This window comes from Equus caballus, chromosome 17 (genome assembly GCF_041296265.1).
Source record: "Equus caballus isolate H_3958 breed thoroughbred chromosome 17, TB-T2T, whole genome shotgun sequence".
NCBI classification, from domain to species: Eukaryota; Metazoa; Chordata; class Mammalia; order Perissodactyla; family Equidae; genus Equus; species Equus caballus.
Genome location: NC_091700.1, coordinates 13,769,347 through 13,787,427, shown reverse-complemented (window position 1 = coordinate 13,787,427; position 18,081 = coordinate 13,769,347). Strand labels below are relative to the sequence as shown.

The following is an 18,081-nucleotide window of genomic DNA, read 5'->3' as shown; positions in this document are numbered from 1 at the left end:
TGTTTGTGATTCCAAATCTGTACTTATGATAAATTTGTTGATAGACATTATTAACTGACATAATACAAGCACCCCTTCCCTTCTCCATGTATGTTAACTTAAAATTTGATCAAAGATGCCAAGTCCCTACTTTCTAAATCTATTCTTCCAATATGTACTTACAGCTTGAGATGGTGCAGTGGTATGGCCATGGCCAATATGATGTAAATGCATGATTATGAATGAGTGATTCTTAATTTAAAAAATCATCATGACACACACTTTACATATCTTACTATTTTGACAATTATACCTCAATAAATCAGAAAAAAAAAACGTTAAAAGACAATAGATAAAGACTTATTTGCCCTTTGACATCTCCATCTTTATCCTTCATTCTGCTTAGGTCATGAGCGAGATGCCTGGTAATACAGAAGCCATTCATGACCCTAGAGAAGACATACTTGAATGGCAGAACAAGAAAATGGAAGGAGCCTCATTCTTTGCTGGTATCATTGAGCTGCTGCAGACACTATTGACTCTCTAAAACCTGACTTTCATTGCATTCAGTGTAAGTCTCCTCACTGATGTAAAAGGACTGAAGTAGTATCCTCTGTTATTCATAGTTAAATATATTAGAGACTTCACAAAAAATTGCCCTACAATTGCACTCAGTAAAACAAGATTTTTCTCCATAGAAATCAGAAATAACCTATATGAAGGCCAAGCCCAGACTAGCTGGCTCATGATCACAGTGTTCTAAGTGTACTAGGAAGATAATTATGGAATATTAAGTATACATTACGACAAGTACTACATACAGTGAAGGGCAAATCCATTATACACCATAATTCTGTCCATTCTACAACCAAAAACAACAAATAAATGGCAAAAAATACACAAAATACTCAAATGACAATTGAAATCTTACTCTTCAAATTAAAATGATCAATAGGTGTATAATTTAAGATGGATGTTTGCACTTATAGGTAAAAGTATCTGTGAAAGAAATATGAACAAACAATTTTAACTTTCCACAGCCTGCAGTCTCCTGTAGGGATCTTACTAGACAGCTAGCAGTACACAGACTTGTTCTCTTCTGTGTCTATGAGGTAGATGTGTCAGTATAATGGGTTAGGTAGAGAATCGTGCAAGATAGTCCAAATATCTGGTATTGAATCGGTGGGTGTGTATATATATATATAATGAAATACAATGTTCAATGCTATATTCAGCAAGAATAATGTGGAAGCCAGAGTGGAATAAGCTATGAGAGAAAGAAGCTCAGAACTAGTTTACTTTTAAAATTTTCCCCTTAAAATAAAAAATACAAATGAAAACAAATTTGAATGTTTCACATGATAGTCTAACAATTTTAAATCATACTTACAGCTGCCTAATTTCAAAATAAAATGCACATTCAGACAATTCTTTTATATTTATTCTTTATAAAGGAATTAACCTATGTTATTTATTTAACTTCTATATGGCTTTTTTTTTTTTTTGACAAAGAAGAGAGCATAATGGAGAAGTTCTTTATTAAGTTCATTTTAAAGAAATGAGAAAAAAGCAGTCTCTGACAGCTGTCTACTCAGCTTGTCTGGCTAAACACCTATGTCATAGTGTTCTCCTGTTGATTACAAAACAAACAAACTCACACAACATCAGCATCAGAAAAGTTCCTCATGAAAGAGGAAGACAGAAAAAAGCCCCTCTGTTGACACGTCTGAGCTGACATGAAATTAATAACACAGTCCAAACCTCAGAAATTTCCAATATCTCCTTTTCCCATTTAATAAATTTGATTGCTGCCACTTTAGCAATTACAGCTTAGCAATAGTTATTCTTTCTACCTTCCAGATAAAATTACCCTTATTTTCTGACATGATCCAATCTAGTAAAAATACTCCCTTTTTGATCTTTTCCCATATCCCCAACACAATCACAAATAAGTCCATGTCAGCACTCTCTTACTGACACACAATGTGCTGTCTCCTTCATGCAATAAATCAACTCATTCACCTAATCACGTTTTTCTGGTATTCTTCAGCTGGAGGGCATTGAGAATGGTTCTTCTGTTTCCTTATATTAGGTATTAATTTACTTAAAATTTGGCATTAAATGTTATATAAAAGTAATAATATATGGTTCTTGTATTTATAGATTGAAAAAGCTAATGCAGGCAATAATGACATGAACTACATTTTTTTCAGGAATAATAGCATGAGAATACTATTATTCTCATTTTTTAATTTTTTCAAAAATAATAGTATGAGAAAATTCTTGCTCTTATTTTATAAAATATATTACAGTGGATTCCTGATTATAACATGGATTTTAAAGCAAAACTGTAATGCATGTGTCACAAACATGTCTCACAAAGATAGAATGTATTTTCTTGTTACATAAATGGTGGACATGATTTGATTTATAAAATTGTTAATTCTAGAATATTAGAAATAATATTTATTTTTTGTAGAGGTAAATGTTTGTATGCATGGATATATAAGAATTAGAAGTTATGCATATATATTTTAGAATTACATTGGTATATAAATCATATTTGATGATGTATTTTATGATATATCTTATGTCATATATTTGTGTGATGTTGTATGTGTATGACAGTGCAGATTTTGTAAAAATGAAAAGTATGGGACTGTAGAGATGATGAGGAGGTTAGGAACAGAATAGGAAAAAGAGAAAACACTTTCATCTAGTGTAATTAGTTTTTAAAGTATACATAAAAAAATTGATTAACATGTGGAATGATAAGTATAAATTAGTAGTGAAATCATAAGAGAATAAGTCCATTTTGGAAATAAGGAGCTAGGGAAGTGATTTACAGTGGAGTGAAACATTCTTGCCCTTACGAGAGAATAGGAAAACTTCAAATGGAAATAACTATGAAACATCAGTAAAATCTGAGATGTTCTACTAGATGATTCTAAAGTACAGTAGTGATGCACCCCCTTGAAATCATTAATGTTTCAGAAATGAAAAGACTTTCTTAATCCCTGTCTACATCTCCTTGTTCCGGGAACTGTACACAACGGGGTTCAATGTGGGGGTCACAAGAGTATAGAGTGCAGCTACCACCTTGTCTCTTTCAAATGTGTAGCTGGAAGCAGGGAGGGCATAGGTGTAGATTACAGGGCAATAGTAAAGGGACACCACTATGAGGTGGGATGAGCATGTCGAAAAGGCCTTTCTCTTGCCTGCTGCTGTGCTGATGCGGAGAATGGTAGTGATGATAAAAGCATAGGAGATGCAGGTGAGGGTGAAGTCACCCACTGCCAGGGTAATGTCTGCAATACAGACCATCACCTCATTGATTTTCACAGGGCTGCTGGACAAAGACAGTAGTGGGGGTATCTCACAGAAGAAGTGGTCAATGGTATTTGGTCCACAGAAGGTCAGCTTCAGGATGAGACCTGTGTGTAGCCAGGAATTGGTTACTGCAATAGCCATGACAATGCTGAGTAAGGCCATGCACATATGGTGGTTCATGACAGTGCTGTAGTGAAGAGGGAAACAGATAGCCACACAGCGGTCATAGGCCATGGTCGTGAAAAGAACCATCCCAGCTCCCAGGGACCACATAAAGAAGAAGAGCTGGGACATGCAGCCTCTGTATGAAATGGTCCTTCCTGATGTTAGCATGGTCCCAAGCATCTTGGGTATTATGCTTGTTGTTCAGATGATGTCTACGATAGCCAGTGACAGAAGGAGAACATACATGGGGGTATGTAGGGTGATGTTATAGATTATGGCAATGACAATGATCAAATTGCCAAGAAAAGCCACAAGATAGATAAGGAGAAAGACAATGAAGAGAACTCCCTGGAGTTCAGGATTTTGGCTGAGCCCCAGAATCATAAACTCAGTTACAATACTGTTATTCATATTGCTTTGGTGATTAAATGACAGACATTGCAGAGAGTGAACACGTGGCGATTAAATAAATCTGAATGCCATTATAAGATTGTGTGTGTGTGTGTGTGTGTGTGTGTGTGAATGAAGTGATTTGAGTATTAATTTGACACAACATTGTAGCAGGAATTCCTTTATGATGGAGTTTGGTCTTCCAGGCAATATCCTCTATTCTTCAGATCCATACCATTTTCTGATTTATACTCTTCCATTAATGACTCCAGTAAACAGAAGCCTGTGGTTGAGAAGAAAAATAAATGTCTTCAAATATTTCAATATTATCATTTTGAGTTGAAACTTGCCTGAGCCTAAGTTACATTCGTTTATATATGTATATATATATACACAAACACACACACACAGACAATGGAAATATAATACAAATAATTACATATCTCATTTATTCTGTTAACTGCATGCTATCTTTCTACAAACATATGTAAGCAGTAATATCTAGAACAACAGAAGCTGACAGGACTAATCATAGTGGGAACATAACAGGGGGAAAATGCCCAACAGAAAATTCTAAGGCTGGGTATTCATGAGATAATTGACTAATTTATTGAAGTCCCAGCTGAAACAATTTAACCAAATTCCTGCTTTGAGATTTTTTTCCTCAATTTTAAAAGTGCAATGCTAAAATTGAGTGAACTAATTTGTTGTACCGCCATGCAATGGCAAGAGTGTTGGATGTAAAAATAGAAAATCTGGGCTTACCTCTTCATTTCATCATAGCTGTAGCCTGGCCATTTACCCTTCATAACCTTCAGATTTCTTACCTCCAAAAATAGTATAAATTGGGACAAATATTAGATATTATATAGTCGGAGTAAAAGTTTTTTAGGGATAGTCCAGGATACAAGCAGCTGAAAAACAGTTATCTGAAAGGTAGCCATGAGTTTCAAAGGGAAATTCTTGTTTATTTTATTCATCCTCAAAACTTTTCCAGCACTTTGTCACCTGTTTTCTTTTTGCTTATTTGTTTGGATAGATTTGTTTTTATGTATAGTCATATTTTTACCTGAATTCATGACTATCAGGACTTTTGTGACCTGGTGAATCCAGTAGCAGTGTTCAAAGCAGTTGTAAATTTATTCATAGCTTTATGTTTTATATTGTTCACTGCTTTTCAGAGGTCATATTGTACCTTGGATACCTATCCAGTGGTATAAATAAAAATCATGTTTGAGACAAAAGCCAGTCTGATTTGCTCCTCTAGGCCCTGAAACGCCAACTAACAATTTTCCAAATTTAAGCTAGTGACTGATTCATGTGTAGCTGTTCAGACTGGTGTAAAAAAGTAAAGTTTTTGTTTAACCTATATTCCACTTCAAGAATTCCAAGCTTTATTTTTTTTAATTTTTTCATAGTGAAGGGATGTAATATCTTCCAGTACTTGGACCTATGTGTTAGATCCTCTGTAGATATATCATTTTTTCTCAGAAAAACTTTGGAAATTAAATGTTAACATCTTTATGTAGTTGACAAGACAACAATGCTCTGACAGATAAAATAACAGATGCCTGGATTACAAATCTCATAAGTGGAAGAGACAGAATTTACATCTAGGTTTTCTGACTCTAAGGAAATTACTCTTAACCTCTCCGCTATATGCCTTCAGGTAAAACACAAAATATTATGGTGAATGTACACAAAATATGAATGATAAAGGAAAGGTTGGAAAGAACATGTAAGTTCTATTCTGAATAAGATGTGATTTGGAAAACATAGATGAGGATAGAAAATATAATTGAGATAGTTGATATTTGAAATTCAATTTAAGTATTTTTGAATATTGGAAATATATGATATTGAACTAAATGACATTACTCTTTAAAATACTGAGTGTTGAATGTGTTTTCCAATTATAGTAAGAGCCTCTGGTCCTTCATTCCATCTGAATCAGAGATCTGGTATCAAAGCTTCTTGGGTTGAATTTATAAGACAGTGGACCTCTTCCAGCCTTCTTGATCTTACTCACAAAATAGGCACCCAAATATAAACTGAGTCCGTGATGAAGAAAAAACTTCAATTTTCCCTTGGAGAATTGTTATTTATCAATGTAATTAATGCTATATGGCCATGTAATCTTTATTTACCCATGTAATCATTACTGATTTGGTCCCAACATTCAAAGCCAGGTTTCACAAAATGCAGAAAGTTTGCAAAGAGATAGGTAAGTACACTCTGCTCCACTATCTCTGATTAAAGAGTAAAAGTGAAGAGGATCTAGAGATCGCTTTTCTCATCTCTTCTTGGAATGTCCCATTCCCTTTGCAAGAGTGATTGCATGGTTGCAGCTCTATTCTCAATGCTCGTGCCATAAGTTGGAATGGTTAGTGTGTGTAGAAAAGGCCAAATTCAAAGGGGTATCATGAAACAGTTCACTAGGAGAAGAGGGCATCTATCGACTATAAAAGCTTTGTTCAGAATGTTTTCTATTGAACCATGGTGTAGACATATATTATTTTCAATCCACAGGTGTCCAAAGTTTCTATTCTATGGTCAATGGTTTCTACTTAAATTCTGCAAGTGAGACTGGCCTGGCTTCCATGCTACCCTTGATCCCCAAAAGCCAGAGCATCCAGCCAAAGAGAGCCTGCCCACATCAGCAGGGCCATCTATTTCTTCAGGTCTTGTAATTTATAGCCATTGACTTTTGGCCATGTTCCTTTTTGTTCATCTCATCTAGAATCATCTATTTTGCTTTAGTTATTATTTTTAAACTGACAGATTTTTTATTGATTTAAATTTGGAGGTAAGAAAAAGTAGTGAAAGTTAATTAAAATTAGGTAAATGCTTAGGGCTTAAATCTTAACGATGACAATTTCTGTCAATGATCTTGTATTTTTAACATGTTTTCAAAATCTTGGGCTATCTCTGTTAGTTAAATGTATAATAACAACAGTGATAAACTTGTTGAGTTGCTTTGAGAATTAAATAATATATGCATATCATTAGCCCAATACTTAGCCCATATTTAGCTCTCAAGTGAAGGTAATCTAGAGTTCCACACTCCTATCATTTTAAAAAGTCATATTTTTAACCTATAGGTTTTTAAAATTAATAGTGAGGCCATTTTTATTGCTTAAAGGAAGAAATACATTCCAAAAATATATTTGCAATGATTGAATAATAGTATAATGTAAGAATAAGCAGATTCGCTTAGGAAAATAAAAGATAATTCAATTAATTCTGAAAGCAACAAAGATGTTTTTATTCAACAAATATTTCAAAGTCAAACTTTGTATTAATCATTATGCTTTCTATTTGATTACAATGATGTAGAAATGTAATAAATGTTTTCAATTATTTTGGAGTTAATGGTAAATTAAAAAATGAACAATCAAACAATGTATTGAGATCATCAGAAAATTATTATAAGTACAGTATAAAGCAATTTTATATAGTGACATAGCATGCTTAATTTGGTCTTGGAAAGAATAATGAGAAGACCAAACTAAAATACTATTATGGTATTGTCCTTGAAAGGTAAGCGGTTTTCAAGGAGTATTCAGGGAGAAGGAAGAGAAGAGAGGAAATAAACACCAAGGAAAAACACTAATGCTGCAAATGTATGGAGGTGTGAAGTACAAAATTTGTCTGGGATAAAGCAAACATTTTGGTGATGGATTTGTGTGCATAGAACAATTATTTTGCTATTCGAAGTATAATATGATAGGTCTTGTTTGATTATTATACTCTAAGGAAAAATTGTGTGCTTCTGTAGGTAATAAGGAAGAAGTTGTAAGTCCGAGAAAGTAATATGTGGTGTGTCCCAACATTAGAAAGACAATCCTGCAGGCAGCATGGAGGATAAGTCCAGAGGGAGACATATTGTCCATTTTGAGATTTGACTGTGCTTACAAGCACTGATTGACTCTTAGAACAATGACAATTTAATTAAATTTAACACTAGGATTTATTTATAATAATTATTGCCAGAATAAAATAAAAGTTACAATAGATAAAACTACATGCAGAGAGAATTTAGACAAGTTTTTTTTGCATTTCTTTTTAGACAAGTTAATTTTTATTGTTTGGCAGAATGCAAGCACACTGACAAAGAAACACCAGCAAACCTTTCCTAGAGGGAGGGAATTGAGGTCATGTTGTGTTTACTGACTCTTAGAACTCAGAACATTAATAGAGGTTCACATTAATATTTTAATGTGTCATTCAACATGTTATTTTGTTTAATCCTCAGAACAGGATTAATTAATAATTAAGAACGTTAATGTCCCAGTTGACATATGAGGTAGTTGGTCAAGTTAGGTAGTGTTAACAAACTTGCTCATTGCCACTCAGTCAGATATTGGGGACATGGAGATCTGAATCCAGGAAGTCTGATTTAAAAAACTCAGTGGTGTTGCAATCTACAAGCCAATGTTATGCCAATGCAACTCAATGTATTCTCCCATATCATCAACTATATCATCATAATCGACATCAGCATCATCATTGTTTCAAATATCTTTTTCTTCTTTGCAAGCATGGACAACATATGCACACTTTTAAAGTGCTACCATATGTAAGGCAAGCTGCTAGGAGCTCACCAGAGCAGCCACTATGTTTTATGGGGCTAGAGTGGTACAATTTACTTTATCCTCTTACATTTCTGAATAACTTTTGTCAGACAATTTCATTCAAGATAATTCTTCACTAAGTAAGAGTTGCTTCTAGTTCAAGTTCATTCAGGGAGAATGTTGCGTTCTCTTTAGCTTAGCTTCACGGCTGAAGTATTGCAAGAGAGATGAAAGTGCCCATTTCTCAATTTTGCAACTTAAAAGCAGTGAAAAAGAGAAAATTTGGTGCAGGTTAGAGGAGTGTGCATATAATTGTGTAAAAAATATGGCCCTACCCAATGAAGCGTAGTCAACCATCTGGGTTAGCCTGGGACTGCCCCTGTTTTTCCAGAAAAAGTCTCATGTCTTAAGAACACCTTCAGTCTTGAGAAAAATGGGATGATTGATCACACTATGACCTCTGAAGTCAATGCCACAACTGTTCCTGAGAATCTCATTCACACATGAACTCCCAAAGCATTTTATTCTCTAAGTTTCAGAAGAAATAATTTTTTTTGCAAATTCAACTTTAGCCTATCACTCTCCTTATTCAAGAGTGAATTACAAATTCTTGTATATGATAAAATATACACATCAAATGATGAACTGAAGTTGTTACATAGGCTACACTTACGAGAGGTGTGGAAGCAGCTTAGAGCAAGCATATTGATACAATGAGAAAATTTGAAAACTCATTTTAAACCATTTTTCTAATTAAACCTTTACACTAATTGAAGAAAGGGGATATTCTAAAATAATTTCTGAAACATATTAAGTATTCCTACCACGTTGGTAACAGTGTACTTACCTAAATTTAGTTGACTTTGTTTTAAGGTCTAGTTTGTGAATATGTGATATGTAAGAGAAAAATTTAAGAAGTCAGGCAGACAATGTAAGCACAAGTATCTTCAAATAAGTATCCTCTATTTTAAACTTAATTGCAATCCATGGTCAAGTTTTCCCCTGCCCTATGCCTAAAAAAGAACCAAAGAGACTACGTGGATCATGCCTATCCCTATCCAGGTCATAAATCCATGGTGACTGCGAAAAGTAGACAGAATTTCCACAAATACTCACTTTAGTTCTTTGCAGGGCATCACCATGTTCGAACAGTGACCTGTGTGAAATCACCAGAAAAAAATGGAAAATAAAGACAACAGCCCTCATCAGTTTGCTTTCAACAGACTTCTGTCATGCTTGCTTAAGTATTGATTAATTCCATTATATTTAAGATCAATCAAAATAACATTTCCTGAATAAAGAACAAGGGGCCCAGGGAACAGCATCTCGGACTGAGTTTCTGAGAGGTAGTTAAAATGGATCTCAGTGGAATAATCAAAACAACCCTGCACTGAATACAAATTACAGATGTAATGACTTGGACTTTCTGTGTCATTTCTCTGTAAGACAAAATGATATCCCAAGATGATATCTCCATGATGTAGGAAATCTGAATAATGAGAGAGACACTAGGAACGCTGGAGGGAGATTCAGAGAATGGATGGATGGACGTTGGTATAAAAACAGCTACAGCTGCCGGAAGGATCACTCTCTCTCAATAGAAAATAAACAGAGATGAGAATGGCAGAAAATGGATTCCAAGATGAGATTACAGCAAAGATTGTAGAAGTTCATTTATCCCACTACACTCTGAGGGAGTCAGGGTCTACAAATATACTAGAGAATGAAATTTGGTTTTCAGTGAATGAATATAATAAACTCTTTAGTTAAATTTCTTCCTGAATTGAATTGAATCATTGTTTGAAAATATGTGTTCAACCTTTTGGCATTGTGTATTCATAGGCACACACAAATGAAACTCATGTGTGTGATGTACTCACAGTAAAATAGCATCATCTCTGTCTCTCTTGCTGACAATCCTCATATTTTGAAATGTCTGTTGAAATTCAAACACCTATTTTCATGTTTACCATATAGACTTCTTTCCTCTATTTGTTTATGTCTGAGAAAAAGTACACAGGTGGTTATTAGATCATTTAAACAGTTTTCTTAAACAGTAGACAGTGACAGTGATCTAAATGCTCATATAATATACCTTAAATTATTAATTCTTTATATATCATATCCTATATTATCCTAAACATTATCTAAGTATATCAGACTGTGAAAAAAAGATTACAAAAATGGGCAGGAATTGTATATACTAATAGTCACATGGCCAAGTAGAAATTACATGGACTCTAAAGAATGTTTTTCTTGAGTCTGGGGACATAATTTACTTTGCTTTAGTGATATTTTTAAGAGTTAAAATAACCTGCCTTCTTCTGTAATGGTAAAAGTTGTTGTCCATATATTACTTCGAACAGATATATTAAAAATATATATAACATTTTCAGGTACTATGATTGACTGGACAATAAATCAGAATATCTTAAAATACAAACTGTGCTTGAAAGGCTGTACTGGAGGGTATTTGTTAAAAATCATACAGAGATATTATTTTATATATAAACACTTGATCCAGTCATCGCCTCTTGGTTCCAAACCTACTCTTACTCAGTTTCTCTGGGGTGTTGAACTGGATTGAACCTGCAAAACCTGTAACCATATTGCTCCTGGTCAGCTGGCGCCACATTAACTCTGCCATTATGGGGCAATGGAAGGAGATTTTAAGGCTGAGTGAGGAAAACAAGGTGAGTCCCTGGTCTTTCTCTCTGCTGGAAGATCTATCAGTTCTATTATTTTGACTGTTAATTTAAAATATCACAGTATGATTTATGAGTTTGTCACATTCTTCTTTTAAGTCTGTCAAGTTAGGTCATGCATCATTTAAAGCTAAACTAGTGTGTGCACAGAGAATTTGTTTTATGTCTTTGTGGTGGAAGTATCCCTTTGGCATTATGAAAGTTTCCTCTTTATCTCAAAAGATGTTGCTTGACTTACTGCCTATGCATTCTGATAGGATAATTGCACCAGTTTTCTTTTGTTTAGTTTTGCCTGGTATATCATTTTCTTTCTTTATTTTGCCAGTTTTTTCTTTGTTTGTATTTGAAAATATGTAAGTGGCAAATTTGTTTTTTAACAAAATCTTAATATTTTGATATCAGCAGTTTGGTTATTTGCATTGAATTTAATTATTGATCCATTTCTGTTTGCTTTCTTGTTATTTACTTTCTATCTTTTCCATTTGTTTGGGTTCCCTTCTCTCTTCTTTCTTATGTTCTTCTTTTAAATTTTTTTTATTTTTTTAATTGCAGTAATATTGGACTGTAACAAGATATAGCTTTCAGATGTACATCGTAATATATTTTGAATTCTGTGTAGATTACATCATGTTCACCACACAAAAACTAATTATAGTCCATCCCCTCACATGTGAGCCTAATCCCCACTTTTGCCCTCACTCTCCTTCCCATCTGTAACCAGCAATCCAATCTCCATTGCTATGTATTTGTTTGTCGTTGTTTTTATCTCCTACTTATGAGTGAGATAATTAGGGATTTGACTTTTTCCCTCTGACTTATTTCACTCAGCATAATACTCTCAAGGAACATACATGTTGTCATAAATGGCTGGATTTCATCATTTCTTACGGCTGAATAGTATTCCATTATGTATATATACCACATCTTTCTTATCCATTCGTCCCTTGATAGGCACCTAGGTTGCTTCCACATCTTGGGTATTGTGAATAATGCTGCAATGAACATAGGGGTGCGTGTATTTTTATGCCTTTGCGTTTTCAAGTTCTTTGGATAAATACCCAGAAGTGAGATAGCTGGATCATGTGGTAGATCTATTCCTAATTTTCTGAGCATACTCCAAACTGCTTTCCATGGTGGCTGCACCAGTTTGCACTGCCACCAACAGTGTACGAGGGTTCCCTTCTCTCCACATCCTCTCCAACACTTGTTTCCTGTCTTGTTAATTATAGCCATTATGACCAGAGTGAGGTGATACCACATTGTGGTTTTCATTTGCATCTCCCTGATAGCTAATGATGTTGTACATCTTTTCATATGGCTGTTGGCCATCCGTATATCTTCTTTGGAGAAATCTATGTTCAGATCTTTTGCCCAATTTTTAATTGGGTTGTTGGTTTTTTTGTTGTTGTGCTGTATGTGTTCTTTGTATATTTTGGATATTAACCTCTTATCTGATATACGGTTTGCAAATGTCTTCTCCCAATTGTTAGGTTGTACTTTCATTTTGTTGATTGGTTCTTTTGCTGTGCAGAAGCTTTTTAGTTTGATATAGTCCCATTTGTTCATTTATTGTTTTTTTTTTCCCTTGCCAGACATAGTACTTGAAAATATGCTGCTAAGACAGATGTCAAAGAGCATACTGCTTATGTTTTCTTCCAGAGGTTTCATGGCTTTGGGTCTTACATTCAAGTCTTTAACCCATTTTGAGTTGATTTTTATGCATGGTATAAGGGAATGGTCTGCTTTCATTCTTTCGCATTTGGCTGTCCAGCATTCCCAATGCAATTTATTGAAGAGACTGTCCGTTCCCCATTGTATGCTCTTGCCTCCCTTGTCGAATATTAGCTGTCCATAACTGTGTGGATTTATTTCTGGGTTCTTGATTCTATTCCATTGATCTGTGTGTCTCTTTTTATGCCAGTAGCATGTTGTTTGCATTACTATGGCTTTGTAGTATATTTTGAAATCAGGGAGTGTGATACCTCCAGCTTTGTTCATTTTTCTCAGGAATCCTTTGGCTATTCTGGTTCTTTTGTTGTTCCATATAAAGTTTAGGATTCTTTGTTCTATTTCTGTGAAAAATCTTGGTGGAACTTAGGGATTGCATTGAATGTATGGATTGCTTTAAGAAGTATGGACATTTTAACGATGTTAATTCTTCCAATCCAAGAGCACAGAATATCTTTCCAATTCTTTATGTCTCCTTTGATTTCTTTCAACAATGTTTCATAGATTTCACTTTACAGAACTTTCACATTTTAGATTGCTTATTCCTAGGTATTTTATCCTTTTTGTTGAAATTGTAAATGGGATTGTATTCTTAATTTCTCTTTCCCCGACTATGTTGTTAGCATATAGAATCACAAACAATTTTGTATGTTAATTTTGTATCTCATGAGTTGACTGAATTCATTTATTTTTTCTAAAAGCTTTTGTGTGGATTCTTTAGGGTTTTCTATACATAAAATCATGTTGTCTGCAAAGAATGACAGTTTCACTTCTTTTCCAGCATGAGTCTCTGTTATTTCTTTTTCTTGCCTGGTTGCTCTGGCTAGGAGTTCCAATACTATGTTAAACAAGATGGCGACAGTGGGCATCCTTGTCTTCTTCCTGTTCTTAGAGGGATAGCTTTCAGTTTTTCTCCATTGAGAATGTTATTTTCTGTGGGTTTGTCACATATGGCCTTCATTATGTTGAGGTATTTTCCTTCTATACCCATTTTATTTAGAGTTTTTATCATAAATGGATGCTGTATCTTCTCAAATGCTTTCTTTGCATCTATTGAGATGATCATGTGATCTTTCTTCTTCATTTTGTTAATGTGGTCTATCATGTTGATAGATTTGCAGATGTTGAACTATCCCCACATCCCTGGAATGAAACCCACTTGATCATGATGTATGATATTTTTAATGTATTGTTATATTTTATTTGCTAGTCTTTTGTTGAAGATTTTTGCATCGATGTTCATCAGGGATATTGGCCTATAATTTTCTTGTTTTGTCTTGTCCTTGTCTGGTTTTGCTATCAGGATAATTTTGGCTTTGTAGAATGAGTTAGGAAGCCTCCCCTAATCTTCATTTTTTGGGAACATTTTGAGAAGGATAGGTATTAACTCTTCTTTGAATGTTTGGTAGAATTCACCAGGGAAGCCATCTGGTCCTGGACTTTTATTTTTGGGGAGGTTTTTGATTGCTGTTTCAATCTCCTTAGTGGTATTTGGTCTATTCAAATTCTCTACTTGTTCTTAGTCTAGTTTTGGAAGGTTTTATGTTTCTAAGAATTTTTCCATCTCTTTTAGATTATCCAATTTGTTGGCATACAGCTTTTCATACTATTCTCTTATCTTTTGTATTTCTGAGGTGTCTGTTGTAGTCTCTCCTGTTTCATTTCTGATTTTATTTAATTGAGACTTCTCTTTTTCTTGGTGAGTCTAGCTAAGTGTTAGTCAATTTTCTTTATCTTTTCAAAGAACCTGCTCTCCGTTTCATTGTTTCAATTGTTTTTTGCATGGAATGTCTTTTTCCATCCTTTCACTTTCAGTTTGTGAGTGTCTTTAGGTCTGAAGTGTATCTTTTGTATGCATCATATACATGGGTCTTCTTTTTTTTTTATCCACTTGTCCATCCTATGGCATTTGATTGGAGCATTTATTCCAATGACGTTTAAAGTAGCTATTGATAAAAATGTATTTCTTACACTTTTGTTATTTTTTTATGGTTGTTTTAGTAGTTCTTCTCTATTCCTGACTTTTCTCTTGCTGTCTTCTCTTGTGGTTTGATGGCTTTCTTCAGTGATATGTTTGATTTCTTTTGTCTTACTTCTTTGCTTGCTTATTATAGGTTTCTGATTTGTGATTGCCATGAGGTCCTATATAATATTCTATGTGTATAAGCATCTATATCAAGTTGATAGACTCTTTAGCTTGACCTCTTTCTAAAAGCTCTACTTTTTCACTCCCCTTCTCCCACATTTTATGTTTTGAAATCATATATAGTCTCTTGTTTAGTGTGTCTAAGCAATAGGCTTTTATCATTGAAATAGGTGATTTTAGTACATTTGTCTTTTAACTTTCATATTATCTTCACAGGCATTTGGTCTGCTACATTTCCTATATTTTTACCTTTACAAGTGATTTTATTGCCTTTTTTATAATTGTTTTTATCTCTATTTGTGGTCATTGCTTTCCCACTTAAATAAGTCCCTTCAGCATTTCTTGTAGAACTGGTTTCTTGGTGATAGACTCCTTTAATTTTTGCTTGTCTGGGAAGCACTTTATCTCTCCTTCCATTCCAAATGACATCCTTGATGGATAGAGTATTCTCGGCTGTAAGTTTTCTCCTTTTAGCACTTTAAATATGTCATGTCATTCTCGCCTCTCCTGCAGCCTTTTGACTGAAAAGTCCTCTGATAGCCTTATGGGCTTCCCTTTGTATGTCACATGTGGCCTTTCTCTTGCTGCGTTTAGGATTATCTCTTTATCTTTAATTTTGGACATTTTAATTATAATGCGTCTTGGTGTGGAACTCTTTTGGCTTATCTTGTTTGGAGCTTTCTGTGCATTCTGTAGTTGGATGTCTGTTTCCTTCCTTAGGTTAGGAAAATCTTCATCTATTATTTCTTCAAATAAATTTTCTGCCCCTTCGTCTCTCTCTTCTCCTTCTGGGATACCTTTAATCAGAATGTTATCATGCTTGATATTGTCCCAGAGTTCCCTTAGATTGTCCCTATTCTGTCTATTTTTTTTTCTTTTTCATGTACAGCTTAGGTGATTTCCTCTAGTCTTTTGTCTAGCTCAGTGATCCATTATTCTGAATCCTCTACTCTGCTATAGAGTCCCTCTGGTGAGTTTCTCATTTCCAGTATTGTGTTCTTCATTTGTGAATGGTTCTTTTATATATTTTCCAGTAGTTTGCTGATGAGCTCATTGTGTTCATCCAGTCTTCTCCCAATATCTGTGAGCATCCTTCTGATATTTTGTTTGAACTATTTCTCAAGTAGGTCACTTATTTCTGTTTCATTTAGTCCTTTTTCTGGAGTTTTGTCCTGTTCCCTTGCTTGGAAATTATTCCTTTGTCTCCTCATTATGCCTCTTTGTGCTTATTTCTATGGATTGGGTGAATTGGCTATGTCTCCTGACTTTGGAGAAGCAGCCTTATGTAAGAGATGACTTATGAGACCCAGCAGTGTGCTTTCCTCTTGTCATCAGTGCAAATGATCCAGGAGTGACCACTTTGTGGTCTGCTTGTGTCTTTCTTCTGTGGCATTATTGCTCTTACTGCAGGTACCCAGGCAGTCTAGTCTTTCCTTCCCTGGCTAGCTGTTTGTAAATCCTGTTTGGGGAACCTCAGCACGGTTGTCTACAAAGTCTATCTATCAGCACACTCCTGCTGCAGTTTTCCTCTTAATTGGATTGTTACCCAGTGTAGCTGTATGCTAAGCTCAGGGATTTACAGTTGCTATAGGACTCAGGCCTACAAGACTGTTGCCTGTTCTCTTAGGGAGGCAGCTGGCTGGGCTGGCCCTAGGCATGGCAGCACTCAATTGTTTCAGGCTTTGGAAGGTGGGGCTGATCTTTTATATGGTTATTTGTGAAGGAGGGGTCTATTGCCTCTGATAACCCTCAACACCCACAGGAGCACACACACTGTCAACATAGGCCTGGTCTGCGCACACTTCCCAAAGCTTTGGAACATACACCAGTGCGCCATTGCAGAGTTCCCCACCTCTCCACTAATGCCACCACAGTTCACCTAGTCCTCACACATGCCCCGCCCAACAGAGGCAGAGACACTTGTCTGCCTGTACAGGATCAAGGCACCCTACTTGCTGGCTGACAAGTAGCCTGAGGGCTTGCTGTTGGGTGGGGGCAGTCCCTAGGGCAGGCTGACTACCCTGGCTGAACTGGATTAAATACAAACTCTAGTGGTTATGGCAGACCCCTGGGCTAACAGGCTAAGGGAAGAACCTCAATGGCATCCCCAGGGGTCTGTGTCAGCACACCTGGACCAGGTCAGAACAATGGCCCCGACCAATGTCTCAGTCTCCAGAGAGGTCCCTCCTCTCACCAAGATGCCCCCAGAGCCCACCAGGTGAATCTCTTTGCAGCAAAGGACTGTCAGCCTTCTCTTTGGTGATTCTGAGTTGCTGAAATGGGTGAGTTTGTGGTGGGCCCTTAAAGACCCAGGTCTTTTCAGCTTTCGTCTGATAGCTTTTCTGGGGGGTATCCTTGCTGCAGTTAATAGCCAGCAATGCCAGACAGTAAGACCCTCATTTCAGTTGTGTTGAGTCTGAAGGATGCTTATAACAGTATGGGCCCCCACTCTGGACCTCATTCCTCCAGTGAGGGCTGCGAACCACCAAAGAAATCCATAACCAATCTATAAATGAAAATTTGGGTGAGTTAATTCAGAGCTGAAATCTGAGAACCATGGCCCGGGGCCTTTCTTCCTGAAGGAAGAAAGGGCACCAAAGAAGTGGGGTGCACAGAGTGGTTATATACCCCAAAACAGGCTGTTTCACATATGATTGAAATGTCCCTTTTACAACAGTCTGGAGACTGCTCTGTTGGCACAGCGATTGATGGAAACAGCAGGTAGGTCTGCTGTCTTGGTGAACACAGCAGGATGGCAGGTCTGTTGTCTCCAGCTGAGTGGTCACGGGAGAGCACTGCAATCATTTCCTAGCATAAGGAAAGATGCTTAATCTTTAAGGAAATGCCAACATTGGGAGGGGGAGGGAAATTGCACCTTTATCTCAAGGGCCTTTGTTTTTGCCATAGGAAATGTATATACAATGCATGCTCAATGGCCACAGTCAGGCCCTTTTGGAAAAAACAAAGTCAGGCCAAATTAGGTTTATACCAGACGGCTTGCTCATATACTCCAATATATCCTATTGCTTGCCATTTTTATTTTGTCAATACCTTAAGGTGGCTC

The 18,081-nt window shown here is 35.8% G+C and overlaps 1 pseudogene; it reads right to left on the bottom strand.

The window, feature by feature from the left end:
• Nucleotides 1–2,961: 2,961 nt before the first annotated feature.
• On the bottom strand, nucleotides 2,962–3,885 carry LOC138918444 (olfactory receptor 13G1-like; annotated as a pseudogene).
• Between the last annotated feature and the right edge of the window lie 14,196 nt (nucleotides 3,886–18,081).